The sequence below is a fragment of the Pseudonaja textilis genome, chromosome 1 (genome assembly GCF_049901715.1).
Source record: "Pseudonaja textilis isolate UNSWEBS1 chromosome 1, rPseTex1.2, whole genome shotgun sequence".
NCBI classification, from domain to species: domain Eukaryota; kingdom Metazoa; phylum Chordata; class Lepidosauria; order Squamata; family Elapidae; genus Pseudonaja; species Pseudonaja textilis.
The window spans coordinates 186,608,973-186,630,223 of NC_141990.1; the positions used below are offsets into that span (position 1 = coordinate 186,608,973).

A 21,251-nucleotide genomic window follows, 5' to 3' on the forward strand; every position below is an offset into this window, starting at 1 on the left:
TTGAATTTGTCCTCAATGCCTTTCCATTTGTTTTTTTGAATAGCGTGTTCCTTAACTTCATATTATTCGTGCTACTCAAAGTTCATGGACCTTGGGAAGAACATGGGCCTAATGAATAAATAGCACAATGGTCCTGAAATAGAAGACAACCTGTAGATGGTCCCTCAGACTAAGTGTGCATGATGTGGTACATGATGTCAGAGATATTTACTTTCTCAAAAATGTTTATTTTGGGAAAGGGCTGGGGAAGCAATGAATAAACACTCTATGTTCCCAGTGAAAACCAGCAACTGACCACCATGCCTGCAGTGGCAATTCCTTTTCATGAACACTCACATTTGCAAATATGCTTTGATTACAGGGAAAAAAAATATTGAGGAATGAATGAAAAATATATATATATATACACACACACATATACATACATACATACATACATACATACATACATACATACATATATATATATTGTTTTCTTAAGTTTTCACGGGTATTTATATGTATGGTATTTAGCTTTGTTCGGGTATTTTCCCACATCATTATAGTTGTGCTTTTAAAGTTGTAGCAACGTTTTGGCAGAATCTCATCTGCCATCATCAGGCTTCTGTATAGTGTTCGTCAACTTTAAAAGCACAACTATAATGATATGGGAAAATACCCGAACAAAGCTGAATACCACATAGATAGATAGATAGATAGATAGATAGATAGATAGATAGATAGATAGATAGATATAGATATAGATATAGATATGGATATGGATATGGATATGGATATAGGATATGGATATGGATATAGATATTCATTTATTTTAGGAATATGGAACAGAGCACAAACATTTCAAAAACACACACGTATCTCCTGTGCCCTATTCCCAGATTAGATTTTTCCTTGCCATGGTAGCTATTTGTAAAAATGTAAAAGCTCAGAGATATATCCATAATTCATACATCTTATTTAGTTCAACCCTTTGAGTAGGTTTAGACCTTAGAGTAGGTCGGCTATGAGGTTACAACACTGCTGCAGAATGGTGTTTGGAATTTGCCAAACAATTGTATAGAAATCAGTAAATCCTCTTACATTACCAGTGCCAATAATGACCCATTCTTCTAGGCAGGGTGAGGTGTGAAGGGCTGTAGTGGCATTGCAGAAGATCATTATATTTTGAGGTGTTTAATGACATATTTAGATTTCTCCTTCATATTAAGAACATGCTTGAAGTTTGGAGTTGATTCTGAGCTAATCTTCCTGTTTTTCACTCTTGGTAGTGGTGGTGGAGATCTTCACACAGTTTATCTTCACTCAGAGCCCCCGCTTATCTCAGACTCTTCTTCCCATCCCAGAGTGCTGTCAACCTGGATGATGAACAAATACACCAAGGTCAAGGTCAGGTCCTGCAGGCTCATTAGCATGGGATCATGTCCAGGCTTTACTAAAAACCTTAGTGTTGACCTTTGAGCTTTGAACTTTGGCATAGACTTGAGCACTTAGTGTTGTGCATGCTGGCACTTTGAGGTCTTTCTGCTGTTGTTACTGGATATCTCAACAGCTGAAGAGAAAGTTATTAATCTTCTTGCTTGATATATTATGCTTTTATGTTTCTGTTTATCCCTGCCTGTTAAAGTTATTAATATAACTCCTTACCCATTGGTGTGTTCATTGTCTCTGGATCTTCAAAGAACAAATTGTCTCTTACCTGGGCATTTCCTGAAACATGACAAAACAAGAGGTGACAAGAGTTATGATTTCTGGGGACCATCACTGCTTATCTGAAGGGAACTGACATTTGTGATTAGATCATCTGTCAAATCAAAGTTCTGTGCACAACACCAATAAGTCCTCTAATGAGAAGAAAGACACAAAGGTCTGAGACACAAAGAGCCACGGTGGTGCCGTGGTTAGAATGCAGTACTGCAGGCTACTTCTGTTGATTGCCGCTGCCTGGAGTTTAGCAGATTGAATCACACCAGGCTCAAGGTTGACTCAGCCTTCCAGTCTTCTGAGGTGGGTAAAATGAGGGCCTAGGTTGTTGGGGGCAATATGCTGACTCTGTAAACCGCTTATAAAGCACTGTGAAGCAATATATAAATCTAGGTGCTATTGCTATTGCTAATTTATATCCAAATTGTATGCTTTCATTTTAGCACTCAGGTAGTTGAAAGAGTCAGCAAAATAGGCCATCAAAAACAAGTAGTGGTCAGAAGTAAACTATTAAGGAACAGTTGTGTGATAAGATGGGTGGCATATAAGTTTAATAAGTCAATTTTCCCAACCTGCACATTAATTCTCTATTTTCTACTATTATTTCATTAGAATCAGACACCCTCTATAAGTCTGAGTTATCAATGCAGACTACTCATGTTACTACTGCTAAATTAATGCCAGCATTATCTCTGGGTTGTAATATTAATCTGTATTTTTAAAACTCTCCAAGAAAACACTAAATAATTAAAAATCTTATTCTTTTAACATTTAATTAAACCTCTGCCTCCATCTGATAAATGGAATATAGGAATATAAATACATGAATTCAGATGTAAAATGTAATCCCACTTAAAACTCAAGCAGCATTTTTATCTGAAATAATGATTAAACTATTTATATTATATTTTGGCAAAGTAAAAAGTACAGTAAAATTATTATATCTATTTTTAGTTTTATCAAATCACTTAAAGTGCATTTTTTTTAAAGTTGAGATGAGAACTGTCATATATGCTATTGTTCTTTTATTTTTTTAATGTAATTTCTTCAAAGGTTTTGCAGGTATTTGGGAAATGTCTGGGGAGGGCTGTCACATATTGCCCTTTTATCCAAATGCCCCCGTTCTCCTTTCAGGGTTTGATGATGAAATTATCTATTCCAACTAATCTTTGACAATCAAACAATCAATCAAGTAGGTAACAGATTTTGGCATTCTAACTTATTATAGCACATTATTTACTTATTTATGGAGACATTAATTTTATTTTCTCCCTGATGAATAGCTGTTTTTGTTAAGTCGAGATTAGTACTGCTTTGTTTTTAAACACAAACTTGAAAAGCAGATTTAACAATGAATTTTTTAAAATATATTCTTGCCTAACACGTCTTTGACACTGGGTAAAAAAAAAAGTAATATTCATCTTCAATTTTACTCAATATGTCTCCTTAGAGTTTTGATGAAACATCTTTTGCAATCTCATTTATGGGGAACCACTATTTCAATGATTTACAGAAGGATGTATATCACAAGATTTATTTATTTATTTAATCAAATTTGGGTATAGGCCTTTCACCCTCAGCTCTATTCATTTGGAACTCTCCAAGGTCCTGTTAATTTTTAGAATTCTTGCTTTAATTTTTCATGTCTGACTTACAATTTGGTCTTGAATAGATTAATCTGTACTTTGCAGTAGTGATTCTGAACCCTACAATCTTCACCAAATACCCAGAGGAGGAAAATTTACATGCATTCCCAGAGATATCAAATGTAACAAGTTCTTTAGTGTTGACAAAGCAGTGACAGAACTCTTAAAGTCTCACACAAGAACCTTCACATATAGTAATAACATGCAAGAACCTTAAAGAATTTAGAGCAGAGGTGGGGAGTGATAGCCTCTTTATGACTTGTGGACTTCAACTCCTAGAATTCCTGAGTTAGCATGGTTGGCTCAGGAATACTGGGAGTTGAAATCCACAAGTCATCAAAGGGCCATCGTTCCCTAACCCTGATTCCATCTTATCCCTGGATGGTCAGACATCATAGACAGAGGAAGACAATAAAAACCAATTCTTCTAATCATGGAATTAGAAATATTTAACTACTGGTATAAGCAGTTTACATTTCCCCCCACTCCCCAATCATGGTGCAACAATCATTGATCTCATTGGTAGAAGTAGAGTAACTGAAGAATATTTAATGGCAGTGTCTTGCAGCTTTAATACAGAACATGGTAAGAAGGAGCTTCTATAAAACAGAAGAGTTGACATTCATCTGGAGAACATCTACTTTGCATATAAAACATTCCCGGTTCAGCATTTTGAAATGGAGTTATATAAAATTCTTGTCTGAAACCATAAACAGTAATGTGGCTATATGAACAAGCTGGATGAGGATGCATGGGTAAAAACAGGGACCCTTGACTTGGCTGGCGACAAAGCAGATCAGCTGACAAATTTCCAGGCATGAAAGGAAGAGCATACAGATGAAAAATGACAGATGAAAAATGACAGATGAAGAAAGTTTTGAGGTGATAGAGCAGAGGTGGTATTCAGCAGGTTCTGACCAGTTCTGGAGAACCAGTAGTGGAAATTTTGAGTAGTTCAGAGAACTGGCAAATATCACCTCTGACTAGAGATTTTGCAGTATCTGTCCCCTGCTATGACCACCAAGTCACAACCACAGAACTGGTACAAAAATTTTTTGAATCCTACCATTGGATAGAGCTCTTGGGACAGAGAGATTAGGTAACCAGGAGGTAGGCCTGAAAAATCTAGAGAGTTACCTCACCTCCTAATTTGAATATATAAGGCCAGGTTCTCAAACTTCCTTTCAAGAGCATCCATCTTTAAAGTTTCTTTCTGGGTTCATTGCATATCCATTGACAGTTGTAGGTGTCTTAAAACAATTTTAACTTTGAAAGCGTCTGTTCTTTCTACCAAAATGCAATAAATTGCAGTGTTATTTCCCTTCTTGTACTAAGTACAGATGAAGGTTTAACAACTATTTCAACAGAAGTCTAGGGTTCTTTTTTCCCCTTTTAAAATAAAACTGGATTTCCAAATGACTGGTTCCTTGAGCCGGTGTCTGGAAACAAGCTACAGTGTACATTTATTTCAGTGGAATTAAATTCTAAGCAACTATGCTTAGATTTGCAGCCTAAGCCTATTTCAGCAGGTAACTTTTGCATTCATCTCCAAAGGGAGCATCCTTGAATTTTATTGCTGGTTTTAGTGTGGTGCATTGACAGTTCATCATCATAACAGTTTCTGTTTATTTAAGTTAAGGAAAGGAGGCAAAGCACTTCATAAAAACATGCCAGTGGCTGCAGGCAATTTAAAATGGTCTCGGGAGTTATGAGAGAGGCTGATGAACCATAGAACACATTTTAGGCACATCACTCATCGGTAAGTATTGCTATCACGTTGTACAATAAGGCTTAAACCACTTCCCAAAGCACCTTCCAATGTGTCCTCTAAAGTGGCATTGAAAGGAAAATTATTTCTTTCTCTTCCTAATTCTGCAGGCAGAGGAAACTGTTTTGGTCTTCCAGAACTTGAAAAATATTGCAATTGTAAGATAAAATTATCAACAACAACAAAAAAAATATATAGCTAGGAGTGCAAGATCTATGTTTCCTTTGGGTGCGTGTGTGTCACATTTCAGTCTACCAGGTCTCGAATATGACAATGATGGATTATTTCAAGTTAGTTTTAATAACAAGGTAATCCCGGTAGTTAATCTGTTCTTTACTATGATCTTTTAAACAATAAATCTGGAGAATGAGAACTGGAGGATGTAGGTAAATCTGATTGAGATGAATCTCAGTCTCCATGAGTTGCACTTATAATTCAGAGGTTCCTTCAATAGAACCTAGGAAAGACTAAGTAGAAAGGGGCCTCCAGATTGATCAGACTAAGTATAAATAATAGGAGCTGACTTTTGCCACTTCTTCCCTTCTCTATGTGCTTGAGGGTGGATGTTTCAAAACCTCCAGCTAGAGCTTTTGGTCCAGCACCTTCTCTCATCTGTTCCCTGTAGAATGTTTGGCTCTTTTTTCCAATGTCCAACTTAACCCGCCGAGAAACAATTCTTCACAACTCATAATTTGTTTTGGTAGAACTGTCACTGTGCTTTTTATCATTCTCTCATATTTACTTCACATTTCCTTTTTATTCAGCATTTCATTTATCTAGTTATATTTTCCATTTATATCCTTTCCTCCTGAGAATCAAAGTTTCTCACTTTTGTCTTTCCTTCAGTCCAATTTTATTCTCAGCACAGCTTGATAGTATGATGAGCCAAAAGCCCTTAAGTAAATGCTATGGCCAAGTGAATATGACAAGTGGAATCTCATCAGGCTGGTGAAAAAATATAATAAGTACAGCACATTGGTTCCTATCTGTGATTCATGTGTGTCTACATGGTGCTTGCTTGCATAGGTATAAGTATGGATGTGAATATAGTGGATATTTATTTATTTAATTTATTTTGCCGCCTGTTCTCCCATGGCAACTCGAGGCGGCTTACACAATGTAAAACCATATTTATAAAACTAAAAATAAAAAACAGGATATATCCTGTCCCTAGTTTCTTTCCAGAAAATATCAGCATTCATGGTTGATTGATGAGTTTTGGAAATCTAAGAAATATTTTCTTCTTAATTAATGCATATTCAAAAATGAAATACTCATGGTAAATGTTGAGACATAGAAATGCCTGCAATGCAATCTATGGTCTTTTTCATCTGAACAATGAAATAGTTAGCCAGATAATATAACTGAGACTGAAGCAGTGGCATTCATGGAAACTTGCCACTTTTATTAGAACAACAAAAACAGTATCGCACTGCGACTTTGCTGCACAAGCTTTGTCCCCTTTGGACAAGCAAGCAATATCACAACCCAGATAGGCACTGGTAGGGTTTATGCTGGATTATCCTGTGAAGGAATTCAAGAGTAATTGTTGGTTTCCCTGCCAGCAGTGAGTCATTTTTCGCTTGTCAATCCCAAACCATTAAAGTTTTGATGCTGGGAAAGCTGTTTCTCTAGTTGTAGGTGCTGAAAATCACAGAGGTTTTAAGGGTAGAACTTCTTTAAAGAACATTGTGTGATTTGCAGGACCTAGAAAAGAAATACTACAGTATGGTTGAAGGTAAATAACTTGTTTCTTTGAGACCCCAGCTCAAATTATGTAAATCCATGAAACTTGCTGAGGTAATTTGATTTCATTGTATTGACAATGGAAATATTGGCCTCCTGATAGACCTCCATTGAATGTTACATGAACTCAATATTCCCATCTCTAAATAGCTTCACCACCCATGGACATCACCAGAATGAATCTTCCAGTACATCTTATACTTATACTTACAATTGGCCATGGGGCTCATAGTTCAGTGACCAAATGGGAATGACTGTCCCTTGTGGGCCTAGTCAAGTTGAACCTTGTTGATTGCCAACTTCTGAAGGATCCTTATCTGTGCACTCTAGGATGTCTACATGGGAGATCTTCTTGCACAGCAATAGCAATAGCACTTAGACTTATATACTACTTTACAGTGCTTTACAGCCCTCTCTACACAGTTTACAGAGTCAGCATATTGCCCCCAACAGTTTGGGTTCTCATTTTACTCACCTTGGAAGGATGGAAGGCTGAGTCAACCTTGAACATGGTGCGATTTGAACTGCCAAATTGCAGGCAGCCGGCAGGCAGCAGAAGGAGTCTGCAGTACTACACCCTAACAACCACTGCATCACTGTGGCTCATTAGTAACTGGAAAAATACTACAGTATTTCTACCTAAAGCAAGACTCACTTGCTTCAGTTGCAGGCTGGGAAAAGATAGAATTGTTGTGAGGATATATCCCCAAGAAACACCTAGACCAGTCATTATGAACAATGGCAATTGGGATATAAGGATGAGCCCTTTGTCTAGCTTTATGCCAGGCTTGTCCAACCTTTCACCTTCCCTGGGCCACATTAGAAGATGAAAATTTGGTTTGGGCTGCACATAAAATAAAATAACAGTAACAATACCTGATTGTTGTGATTGGAAGGATCGGTCCTGTTAGGAATTTTGAATCTGATGACTGTTAGATCGTGGATTGACGTCAGAACCAGGAAACGTTAATCTGAAGGGCAAGCCAGTTAATTAGCACATTGCCTTAATGGGTATAAAAGGACACAGCTGAGCTGGTGCCTTTTGCCAGAAACAAAATGTCTATTTTGAATGAGGACGTTACTGCAAAGAGATCTCTGTTTGTTTGAATTTTGAAGGGGAGTCCTAACAGTTTTTGCCAGCCGGTTATCTTGTTATTTCCTACAGTTTGATTTGTTTGTGTAACGGCTGCTTTGTGTTTGTTCGTTTGAATTTCCAAGAGGAGACATAACACCTGATCATCCCAAAAAACCATAGAAAACATTTTTTTCATAAGCTATCATAAAAAATAGTCAACCAGGGAGAAAGGAATGCGGGGGGGGGGAAGAAATCTTGCCCGCCTCGCGCCTACCTCTCCTCCTGCAAATGGCCTGGCTGGATGCGGCAGGACTGGAAGGCGAGGACCGGGATGCTCAGTGCAGCAGCAGTGGCGGCGGTGGTGGCGGGGGCAGAAGCCGGTACAACAGCTCCAGTGGCAGCAGCGGCGGCGGCGGCAACATCAGGAGGTGGTGGAGCGGGACTCTTGGGCTGCGGCTGCGGCTGCCTCAGCACGAGGAGCGCTCTGATGGCGCCCGCCTTTTCTGTTGCTGCTTGGCATGGCACTCGCCTCGCCCCGCCTCGCGCCTGCCTCTCCTCCTCCTCCTCGCTGGCTCGTCCTCTTGCATGAAGGTTGGGGTGGGTACTGGGCCACATTACGAGGGCCGCGGGTTGGACAAGCCTACTTTATGCTATTAATTCAAGAATTCAATCTCCCCACTCCCAAAGTATATCTGACAGAACATCAACATAGTTGAAATTAACATAATTGAACACGATTGGAAAGACAGTGGGTGCAATTGTAGTAAACCTAAACAGGAAGATTGCATGCAGAACTATGAACACCCAAGGTGAGCTGTAGCAATGGCCATAGAGGACAACCCTCACCCTCTTGATTTCAACAGTTTTGGTACTGTGCATTCATGGCATATGTATGTGCCTGTTCAGAAAAATGGAACCTGTAATCCAAGTTAAATGTATATATGGCAGAGGTGGTAAGGTTGGTCAGGTAAATGGAATATCTAGGTGACATCCAAAACAATGATGCTATTGGAGGTTTCTTCCAGAAAGAGAAGAATGGTTCATCTGGAAAGCAAGGCCATTTTGAAGGCAATTCTGGAAGCATAACCAAATCATTTACACCTTCTCTCAGCCATACTCGGAAAAGTGAAATGCCTCCATGTTTTAAAACATCCAAATGTATCCGAAGGTGCCATGCAATTGTATTCCCAGAGAGAAACTCTTTTCAAGGTAAATAAAAGTGATTCTTTATGAAAGATGTGTGTGAATATAAAGAAATGGAAGAAAATTGACATAACTGCAGTAATCTGTTTGTGTCTTCAAATACCCTAAAGCAAAAGCAAAGAGCGCACAGCTATTTCTCCTAATTATTTTGTCAGCTGAATGGTTGTTATATTGTAGTTTGTACTTAATCTTGTATTTCAGTCTTACTGCACGCATTTGTGTTTCTTTTGAATACAATGGGCCCTCTTTTCTCTGTTGAATTAGTGTGCGGTCCAGCTGACAGCCAAATAGCAGTGTTCAAGTTACAAAGAGGGCGGAAGACCAAGCACTTCCACTACATTTAGGGTCTTCATATATCCCTTTTCTCAAAAGGTACTGAAGAAAAGAACACGGGGAGAGAAGCACAAGCCCTCTCATCCTCTCAAATTCCTTCAATAAAAACACCAGGAGGAAGATTCACACCAAGTGGGAGACTTATGAGATTTAGGAAAACTCACGTAGAAAGGTCAACTAAGCTTCAATCGTTTTGTCATTTTTTCCCCCTGGCCTTAAGTTGAATTTCTCCCATTTCTAAATCACTTTCAGTTTTTAAAAATGTATTAACAAGTTTTTCCTAACGTGCCATTTTGCCTCATGTAACATATATCTGAAGAATTGTTTTCATGACTTTATGGAGTTTCGTATACCCTTGTCCCCTAATGTGTAATATCTGTACATTCTTTTAAAAACTGGAAAAAATGTAATACCAAAATGGGAGAAGTGCATATTTTGAATGGTAACTGAGATTTGCTTCAGGTGGCAATTCAAAATAACAAAATAACTAGGTATTTTGCATTAAAAAGTAAGCCAAACTAAACAGTCAGACTGTTTTATGCTTAAAGATAGCATCTAGAGCAGGCTTGTCCAACCCGCGGCCCAGGGGCCGCATGCGGCCCAGATTGCCTCGTATTGCGGCCCAGTGCCCACCCCAACCTTCGTGCCAGAGCCAGTGAGGAGGAGGAGGAGAGGCAGGCGTGAGGCAGGGTGAGGCAAGCGCCAGGCCAAGCAGCAACAAAAAAGGCGGGCGCCATCAGAGCGCCACGTCCTGCTGTTGCTGCCGCCGCTCTGCCCCTGCTGCTGCTTCTGCCCCGCCGCCGCCGCTGCTTCTGCCTTCCAGTCCTGCCTCATCCAGCCGGGCCATTTGCAGGAGGAGAGGTAGGCGCGAGGCGGCGAGCTTTCCCCCCCCGGCAAAATTTGGCGGAAAATAAACCGTGATAAAAAAACCGTGATAAAAAATAAATAATTTTTAATAAATAATAAATACATCTCACTAACTTCATTTCCAAATAAATTTAATATGTTAACTATGTTTTCTATGGTTTTTTTGGATGATCAGGTATCGTTACTGTTATTTTGTTTTATGTGTGGCCCAAACCAAATTTTCATCTTCTAATGTGGCCCAGGGAAGGTGAAAGGTTGGACACCCCTGATCTAGAGCATATCCCAATTTTAAAAAGGGTGAATTAGGGCCTTACTTCATTGCAAACATTGAATCCAAAGTATTTTTTTGCAACCTCCTGGAAGATGAATATTTTTGAGCTCTCCTTTTTTTTTTTTCCTCCTGTAAAATCTAGAACAGCCTTTCTTGCCTGTCAGTCTCTAAAGAAGCTGGCTCAGCAATTCCTGGAACTGGGAATTCTGGGAGTTGTAATCTTCTTAGCTCATCTGGGGAAAGCTGCTTTATATTGTGAGAACTTGCAGAGGTCACCACACATTTCCAGTTGCGAATGGCAGCAATATATTGAAGGCTGCTGAGTTGTCCTGCTTTATTTGGTTGGCAAAGTAAGAGGCAGGAAGCCTTTAATGTGTGTAAGATAATTGAAGTTTACTAGTTGTAGACCAGCATCACAAAATAAATATGCATACTCAGTAGGAAATATACAACAGCAATATAAATAATAAAAAGAATAAAAGAGACAAAAATCTTACAAATAAATCCTAAAATTCTCATGGTGCCACAAACCTAAATCATATACACATCAATCAGGAACAAGATAGCAAAAATATGCATTGTAAACAGTTAATTAATTTCTGTATTATCTTTTATCTTGCCTTTTGGGTTATAGCAGAGGTCTCCAAAAACTTTAAGAATTCTGGGAGTTGAAGTCCACAAGTCTTAAAGTTGCCAAGTCTGGAGAGCCCTGTGTTATAGCCAAGCAGGAAAAAAATACCAAATATAAGAGCCAGGGGCAACTGCATAAAGAGGTCCCATTTCCAGCATCTTCTACCTCTTGATGTGTCAAATAGCAACACCCAAAATGGATTCTTTTTCTGAGTAAAACCATGTCACATAAAACTCATCCTATTAAGCTGATTTTAAATTCTAAATTGTGTGAGATCCAACTCTTGTTCAAGCTAATTGAAATGCAAATTGAACTCAAACCTCCTGACTTATCTTAGGAGAATGTAGCCAGCATCCATAGGGACACTGCAGTGGCTCCAATTGCCATAGCTTCCATTCCCTTAATATGTCTTAATAATGACCAGAGAAGGCTTGACAATAACATTATATGGGAGTATTAACTTGTTTCAGATTGTAATTCATGATACTGTGTGATCTGGCCAAAGGAAATGAATGATAGTTTCTGTCTAAAGTCAGCATAAGTGTATCCATGCATCCATGCACCTATGCATCCATGCACTCATCCACCCAAGTATCCAAGCATTTGTTGCATATGTTGGCACTCTCTAATCCAGGGGTGTCAAACTCGATTTCATTGAGGGCTGCTTTAGGGTTGTGTTTGACCTTGGGGGGCCGGGGGGGTATGGCCAGCTTGAGGTTACTTGTGTCAGGGGCACCTGTGGCCAGATCGCTCTGCCAGCGAAAACAGGCTCCAAAGCTCAGTTTTCAGCTGCGAAACTCCTGCAATCCTCTGCCTCTCTGGGCAGACCTTCACTGACTGCAGGGTGGCCCCCATGGGCCAGATCTAAGCACCATGGACCTTGAGTTTGACACCCCTGCTCTAATCATACTGGTTTTTCAGTTCATGTGAACATAGATAACCAATCTTTTTGTTAAAATACAATTATTTAAATTTATGCAACTTATTTAAATGTATAGAGTTCCGCTTCTTTTATTGAATGATGCAAGCCCTTCACAATATGTTAGGAAATAGACACAGCAAGGACTGCAGGAACGTACTTTAATGTGTAGGGTATAGAAACAGAGAAAAAAGTGGAGAAAATCTATATCTGGAGTCACTAAGAGTCATCACTTTCTGAATAATAATCCTACCTCAATAATAACAAAATCTTGAAAGCTGTCTGATTCTCCTTCTTCCGCCTCTTATACCAAGCAAAATCAAGATGGGGTTAATTTTACTTTCTTTGCCACATCCCTCCTTTCCTAGGACTGAGTTCTCAGCAAAAAGAGTTCCATCTCTTAATGGATCTTCTAACAAGCTCTTGCAAAACTGAAGGACATCTCTGTACTTCTCTTCAAAAGGAATGATTCAGCCTTTGGTCAAAAGGTATCTTGATGAATCATTCATTACAACATTAATAGTTCAGGAAATGCTCATCCCACTAGTTCTGAATCCTCCTGCTCTTCTTCCTTTTCCTCCTTGGGGAGAAGAAAATAAAGCATTTTAGTATATTTTAAATTGAATTACCTGGCAACATAGCCAAAGATTAAAGATGGAAGGAAAGAGATGATGAGGCCAATCAGCAGCAGAACTCAGTTACAGTGGTGTTTTGTGTACTGTTGGAAGATATGAAGGACCATGTTGGGGACAGACCCAGGGGTGGGCTTCAATTTCTTTAGCAAGGGGCTCTCTGCCCTAATGAGTGGCTGGGTGGGCGTGGCTGGGTGGACATGTGACCAGGTGGTCATGTGATTGGGTGGGCATGTGACCAGGGGGTCATGTGACTGGGTGGGTGTGGCCAACTTGACATCACTTCTTTGCCTTAATTACCTAAAAAAAGATATATACCAAAAATTGTTTATTATTTCATGCATTTAATACTTAAATAAAAGACTGGGTGAAACCAGGCTTAATAGCAGTGACTGTGAGAGGGATCTTGGAGTCTTGGTGGAGTTTCTGATGAGTTACGTGATTCTTATTATTTGGGAATTAATCCCCTCGGAGGCTAGTGGCTATGTCATCTGATTTTCTCAATGGCTCTCCCTCACAAGCGCTGAGTGGATTGTTTATCTAGTTTGAAACACTTTTACAAGGTGTGAAATGCTCTTAGCTGAATGCCCAGAAGTTCAATTAAGCCTATTAAGAGCTTTCCCTTGCTACTTGTCTTTCTGAGGTTATTGGGGGTTCTCTGAGCCCTGCAGACTCTTAGCTAGGGGCTCTCCCAAGCCCCTGCAAGCCCCCAACAGCCCATGCCTGGCACATATCATCAGGGAAGAAATCTATCTATATGCTTGCTAAGAGTTGACATTGACTTAATGGAATACAGTCAATCAGTCATAATTAAATATGGAAGACAAGTCCGACTGAAGAAGCAAAGCTAACAGCATATAGGAAAAGGATGCTTTTGATACACTGATTTGATGAAATGAAAAATGGAAGGAATATCTATTTTTTCCCCAAGTTTCTCATTTTTATTTTATTATATAAAATACAAAGAAAAAAAAAGGAAATTAAAGGGAGGGAAAGGGAGTTGGGAAAAGGAGATGTGAGATATGAGGGGAAAGAGAAAAAGAAAGAAAAGGGGGCACTGACTTCCAACTTTTCCTAGCACAGTACAAGACAAACACACTCCAACCTCAACCTTTTGCTCTTACACATTAATATGTAACTAGCCATTAGAAAGAACCAAATCTTTCTAATCAACAAAACCAAGGTCAAAATTTCATTTTTTTCTACATGAGCACAAATTCCAGAAGTGATATCCAAATAAGAAAAAACCCAAAAAAACGGAGAGGGGAAAGAAAAAGAAAAAAAAGAAGACCACAAAAAAAAAAAAAAAAAAAAAAAAAAAAAAAAAAAAACACACCCCACCAAACCCCCCCCCAAACCACCCCCCCCCACCCCCCCCCCCCCCAAACCCCCCCCCCCCCCCCCCCCCACATATTTTCCTCTTTGAATAAAATAATGAATTTAACAATTCCTGCTTTATCTTCCTTGCTATGGAAATGTGTATTTCTATTTACACATAGTAATCTTTGTGAACTGTTACCATTTTTATTTACAAAATTCTTTTAAATTTTTTGACCTTACTGGGAAAAAGAGGGGGAAACCCCCCCCTTTTCTCCACCCTTTTTTCCCCTTCAAAGTACTAAACTTTAAAAAAATACCACTTTTTTAAAAAAAATCAAAACTTTCTAATACAACTTTTTGTTTTACTTCATAAAATACAAGCTTTAAACAGGAAGCGATATCTTGAACGAATCAGGGAACTTGCATGAAAAAAATATTTAAGCAATCTTCAGAAGGATAATACGAAATCAGTTCAGGTCCTTGCCTTGTACAGCGAGTAACATTCTTTGTACAAGAATGTCAGCTATCTCCTTCCTACTGTACCTTGATATTAAAGAAAATTGTGTCGGGTATATGGGATAATTCAAGAAACGGAGAAAAGAATATTATAGTTAATTCAGGGGACAACTGTGTAGACTTTTATGTAGATTAAATGATTCCTGCCTTTCTCCCTGGAGCTGAAGACAGCATTCAGAGGAACCCTTCAACTATATTTCTCTGCAACATTTGTAATAGATTGGGCAGAGAGAGAATGGCTCCCTCAAAGTCACCTGGTCAGTTTACATACCCAAGGATGTACTTGAACCAATAAATCACAGGTCCCTGCAAAAAATATCCCCAGGAGCAACAGAGTAGCTTTTCAAATTTATATAGTTTTTTTAATTTTTTTTAAAGAAAGTCAAATTTCAAAACGGAACATTCCTGCGGCAACAGACTTGTGTCATTATTGTAATGCAAACAGCTCCTCAGGATGTTTTGTTTTATTTTGTCCATTCTGAGCTTCCCACAATTCCTTTGCACTGTGTCTGTTTCCTACTCTACCTTCAATATCTTATCACCATCCAGGACATGTTGGTTGGGGTCCTTAAAGATCCTCCAGATGCAAAGGTCACTCAGATGTGACCTACTGTATCTCCCAGAAGTGAGTACACCCCCTCACATTTTGTACATATTTAAATATATCTTTTCATGTGAGAACAGTGAAGAAATGGCACTTGGCTACAATGTAAAGTAGTGGGTATATAGCCTGTATAACAGTGTAAATGTACTGTCCCCTCAAAATAACACAACACCCAGCCATTAATGTCTAAACCCCTGGCAACAAAAGTGAGTATTTACAAATATTTACAAAATGTGAGGGGGTGTACTCACTTCTGGGAGATACTGTATCATTTTCTGATCTATTTTTCCTCCACCATACAGTGTATATACAAGCAGTGTTCTTTCTTTCTTTCTTTCTTTCTTTCTTTCTTTCTTTCTTTCTTTCTTTCTTTCTTTCTTTCCTTCCTTCCTTCCTTCCTTCCTTCCTTCCTTCCTTCCTTCTTTCCTTCCTTCCTTCCTTCCTTCCTTCTTCTTTCTTTCTTTCTTTCTTTCTTTCTTTCTTTCTTTCTTTCTTTCTTTCTTTCTTTCTTTCTTTCTTTCTTTCTTTCTTTTTTGGTGTAGGTAACTAATATTATGGAGGCTTTTAAGTCAGGACAGAGAAGGTTAACACCATCTCCTCTGCCTCATGGTAGATCAGGGGTAGGGAAACTTGGCTCTTCTATCACTTATGGACTTCAACTCCCAGAATTCCTGAGTCAGCCATAAAGTTTTTGACTTGAATGGGACTGTTTAATATACAAATGTAGGACAATACATTTGTATATTAAGCAGTCCCATTCAAGTCAAAAATTGATTTCCCCACAACTGAAAAACCAGTAGGCCAGGGATGGGGAAACTTTTATGGCTCACTCAGGAATTCTGGGAGTTGAAGTCCATAAGTGATAGAAGAGCCAAGTTTCCCTACTCCTGTGGTAGATATACCATATCTCAAATTGTCCCAATCCATCTCAGACTGCAGGCGTCATTCATCCAGCTAATCTCCTTATTAGACAACACAACCAATTTTTGTGCGGATTTGGTACTGCACATTAAATGGTATTATGATTTTCAATATTATTGAATGTTGTGTTAATGGTAAGCTTCCCACTCACTCGTCTCATTCATTCACCTCCTGAAACATGGCATCGTTTTTTTTTTCTCCTTCAGATTTGTTCTTTCTGTTTCTATTTAAGAGCACCTTGCTATGGCAACAGTATTTCATGTTGTTGGAGCAGTCGTCTCTGAAATTGCCTGACAACAGATTCTTTGGGAGAAATCTTAAGTTGTTAACAAGATTTGCAATGTGGCCTCTTGATATGTATTTTCTAATAGAATTAAGCCATCTCTGCTTTGTGAGGGTTTTTTGGGGGGTGGGGTAGTAACCAAGAGGTTAATTTGTTGCTTCCTTGCTTCCTGATCAAATTTCAACATTTTCCCACAGCATAAATTAAATCACCAGTTCAGTTTATGCCATAGTTTTATTTTCACTTTTAGCAGGATGTGATCAGATGGAAACACTGAAGGAAATCACTAAAGAAACAATGGGCAGAGTGCACTCAGTCACTGATAGTAGTCAGACATATCAAAACAACTTTAAGAAATGCAGGGATGGATGGATGATAAAATCAGCTTTATGAAACAGTTTGTTCCCTGTGGGTGATTTCTCTGTGCTGAAAAAATGGGAATTACATGTAGAGATTATAAACTTCAGACTTACTCTTCACAGCCACCTCATTTTAAAAAGAAGACACTTTGCAATTATTTTAAACAATAAAAGCAGTTTTAATGAATGATGTTGGGTCCTGTTAAAATATTTTCATTATTTATGCACTTAAAAGCCAAGTGTTCTTATAATGTCTAATGCCTCAGTATTAACATTTACAAAACATTGCATAAAATCAGAATTTTTATAGCTGGTTTGATGTTGGTATAAGCTTTTAAAATGTCCACACTGAAATTATTTTTAAAAATGGATTGGACTGGAATTGGATCTTTAAGGAACAATTGCTTCAGTGTGACACCCAAAGATACCTTAATTTAATATCTTTGAAATACATTTTTGAATATTATGCATTCTACTAATTCTCATGCTCTACAACTTTAATAGTATGGTAGAAACAAGAACATGAAGTTAAAACTAATAGCAAAACCTTGACATAGAATCATAGCTTTGTTCCTAACATGGTCCTCTAATGATTATGACTCAAAATGTACCTCAGCAGAACAGAAGCCTCCTCATATGGTCCTCCATGTGTGTTGGAATCATCATCGCATTTGATCAAAGCTTACACTGAGACCTGCACATGAAGAGATTGTTAGGTGTAGGCGCTCACTGTTAACATCCATGTCTGGTACAGTCAAATTAAAATATCACATTTTGGGAATATTGTAACAAAACCAATTTGTCAGTCATAAGATGCCAGACTTCATATCATAACTAAGACTTTCTATCAGGATAGGAATTCTGGCAGGTGTTACTTAACTGACAAATTTGGGAGTGTAAGCCAACTCATGTGGCGGGCACCAGGTTGATAGAGAAGCAATAGATGATAGGGATGTTAGGAGAACCATTTTAGAATAGAATGGAATAGAATAGAATAGAATAGAATAGAATAGAATAGAATAGAATAGAATAGAATAGAATAGAATAGAATAGAATAGAATAGAATAGAATAACAGAGTTGGAAGGGACATTGGAAATCTTTTAGTCCAGGGGTCGCCAACCTTTTGGACCTTGGGGACTACCAAACTCATAATTTTAAATCCCGTGGGCCAGAGACCCTGGGAAAATCCCCCCAAAAGTCTGCAGGAAAATTCCCCACCCCATTTTCCTACCGATCAATCATTCTTTATTTGGGATCGCAGGATACCATCTCCAGCTCTGTTCTCAAGGGATGAGAGAGAGAGAGAGAGACTTTTGGCTTCATGCAAGGAAAGCAGCAGAAGCAGCAGAAGTCTTTCTTTCTCTCCCCCAAACTCCATCAGAAATGAGTCTTTGTGAGACTTGTTGCACGGCACAGCCTCTTGGAGCAGGATGCCTTGCAGGGTCCCAAAGACTCATTTCTGGCAAAGTTTGGGAGAGAGAAAGAAAGACTTTTTCTGCTTTCCTTGCGTGCAGCCAAAAGCAGAAGAAGAAAGAAGTGGAAAGAAGCAGCCTGGTGGCTCAGTGAGGTGCATGGGGTGAGTGAAGCAAGTCCCCCCCCTTTCCCCCCTCCCGTCACTACCTTGTGTTGTTCGCAATGCAAATGATGCAAGCCTTGTGTTCCCACACAGCCTGGATTAATTGCTTTTGGGGGGGGGGTTTGCTTTGGGGGTGACATTTCTCTGTGGACCACCAAAATTTTCTTGCAGACCACCAGTGGTCCCCAGGCTACTGGTTGGTGACCACTGTTCTAGTTCAACCCATTCCTCAGGCAGGAAACTCTATACCATTTCAGACAAATGGTTGACCAATCTCTTCTTGACCAATCTCTTCCAATGTTGAAGCATTCACAACTTGTAGAGGCAAGTTTTCCACTAATGAATTGTTCTAACTGACAGGCAATTTCTTCTTAGTTCTATATAGTGGTCATTACTGTAACAAGTTGCTATATATATATAGCAACTTGTTACAGTAATGACCACTATATAGAACTAAGAAGAAATTGCCTGTCTATATATAAACAACTGTTACTTGGGTCTGAATGCTGGAAATATGTTAATTGCACACAGTGGGGATAACATTTGGGTGGGTCATATACTGTACAATAATACAATATTATGTAGTGTTGCCAATGAAGACATCTGAAAAAACTTGCTTTATTTGTTATAATCATTTTGGAATTAGTTCACCTATGAAACAGAAAAAGGATTGGCTGAGCAAATGAAAGGAGATCTCTTGAAATAATGGGCCACTTCATGATTATCTGTGACCAGTGATCAGGTCAGTGCTTTTTTAAATCTTTAACATCCGTAATGGGATTGCTGCAAAATTATAGATTTTTTTCCCTATCTAATCTTCCATTTCAAGGAGGTTGAGGATTGTATTAAATTCAGAGTTATCTTCCTAAGGATTTATATATTTCTATCTAGAAATTAGAATTATAACAGATCTCATTAGAATGTGCAGGAATGGGTGATCTATTTCAGTCTTCTTTGCTGTTGCTAACTCGGTCTTTTTAAGGCATTTCTTGTTTTTTCTTCTGGTTCTTTATGTCTAAAACATAAAGAACAGCCTTTGCCATATTGCTGGGATGAACCACATGCTACACTTGTATTTATTTTGGCCTCCAAAGTATGCAGGGGACTTAGTGACGCTGTAGTGGTGACCTTGGAAGGATTCTGGAGCAGTTTACAGCTTCTATTCCTTGCAAAACCCATTCCACGCCCCCTTTTGATCCAAAATGATAATATATGCCATCTAAAATCAGATGTTTTTTTTTTCCTGCCTAAGTCATGATCTGGGGGTGTCCTGAGAGTCACAAAAATGTCTACCTTGGACCAAGGACTCATTTTTGCAGCTAAAGTTGTTTTCATAGAGATGAATATTTTCTGACATGCCTTCAAATCGATGTTTGACAGGTGTAACCCATTTTGTCACCTAATATAAGGCCAAGAAGCAAACTTATTCCCTCTGAGCTGGGTTTTCTCTTCTAGCTACCGCCAAGATTATGTGGCAAAGCTGAACAGATGTAAGCTTCAGGTCATGCAAAATCTTACATTTGGAAACTGTCCCAAGCTCTGGTGGGATTCGATTTTTTTACTACCGGTTCTGTGGGCGTAGCTTGGTGGGCGTGGCAGGGGAAAGGATCCTGTAAAATCTCCAGTCAGAGGTGGGATTTTCTGGTTCTCTGAACTACTCAAAATTTCCGCTGCCGGTTCTCCAGAACTGGTCAGAACTTGCTGGATACCACCTCTGGTCCCAAGGTACTTACTTCCTTGATTGTTGAAAGACAACAGCCACACTTGTTAATAACTGGAAACCCCTTTATGAGCATCTTTGCAAAAAGGAAGAATATAAACTTATGATTTATGGTTTTGATGATGAGGAAAAAATGGGTAATTTCTTTTGTAATCCTAGAATAAGAGATAACTTTCTAATGGTATTTATATTTACTACAACAGAAACTTCTGCTGTTTCATTTCATTCTTTCTTTCTACACCTTTGCTTTCTTTTTCTTCTTTCCTTCTCTATTTTTACTCTTTACTGGTTTGTGTCATTTTTTACGCTTTTAAATAAAATAACATTAAAAAAACAAAGCAAAAATAGTGCTGCGGGTTCAAACCCCGCCCCCTGCTTTAAATTCATTTATCCATTTGGGAGCGGGTGGGGAGGGCATGAAAAATACTAGCCTCTTTTAATGCATAACAGAGATTCTGCAAATTGTGCAGGGTCCAAAACATTTTTTTTTCAAATCACCTTTGAAGCTTGCATTGTATAATTGGAAGTGCCGTGAGGGAAATCCGAGAGATGAAATGGTTGTTGTTAAGTTTGGGCAATGAGAGGCTGGACCAGAGCATGAGTGCAACAAGTACTTTATTATAACAATAAAGGGCTGACCGTGCTTGCCACGCCTGGAACTGGCTCGCAGCAATCAGCAACTGGTTGGACCCGCAGCCTGCTTTTGTAGCTGGCTGCTGGGAAGAACCAACCAATGGGTGAAGGGAAAGGTCAGCCACGCAAAGGGACTGGACCTGAGTGAGAACTCCAGAGTCCTCAGGACATAACACCCTTCCCCCAGATGCGAACATGCATAGTCCTTGAGGTAGGCAGGGGGCTTGTGTTGGCGCCGGGCAACGGCGCAGCTCTGGAACATTGTCTGTCCGTTCAGTGTCAGTCTGGGATGGCAGAGCCGGCAGAGTGTCACCACGCGCTCTTCGGCTCGGGCATTCCGGGACCCGGGGTTGGTTACTGGGGACGAGCTCCGTGGACTGGATCGGGCTGGTCAACCCTCTGGGCGCTGTTGTCCGAGTTCGGGCTGTCGGGAGCGACTGTTGGTGCGAACCGGTCGTTGGGCACGATGTGGCTGTGAGGCGGATGAGGAGGTCCCCCTTCGTCTGGTGACTCTGGATCCCTGCTG

At 39.3% G+C, this 21,251-nt stretch overlaps 2 long non-coding RNA genes across 2 annotated transcripts in view; both read right to left on the reverse strand.

Moving 5' to 3' along the window:
* Window positions 1-832: 832 nt before the first annotated feature.
* LOC148127967 (uncharacterized) lies at window positions 833-10,777 on the reverse strand. Its single transcript, XR_015741254.1, has 3 exons — window positions 10,654-10,777; window positions 1,645-1,707; window positions 833-1,355 (listed from the first exon to the last, which is right to left on the reverse strand). It is a non-coding gene; the product is annotated as an uncharacterized LOC148127967 (long non-coding RNA).
* A 1,840-nt stretch (window positions 10,778-12,617) lies between these two features.
* LOC148127968 (uncharacterized) overlaps window positions 12,618-21,251 on the reverse strand; it is a 49,438-nt gene continuing 40,804 nt past the window's right edge. The window contains exons 2-3 of the long non-coding RNA XR_015740753.1: window positions 17,407-17,489; window positions 12,618-12,740 (exon numbers count right to left, since the gene is read on the reverse strand). This is a non-coding gene — a long non-coding RNA (uncharacterized LOC148127968). The remainder of the gene's footprint in view (window positions 12,741-17,406; window positions 17,490-21,251) is intronic.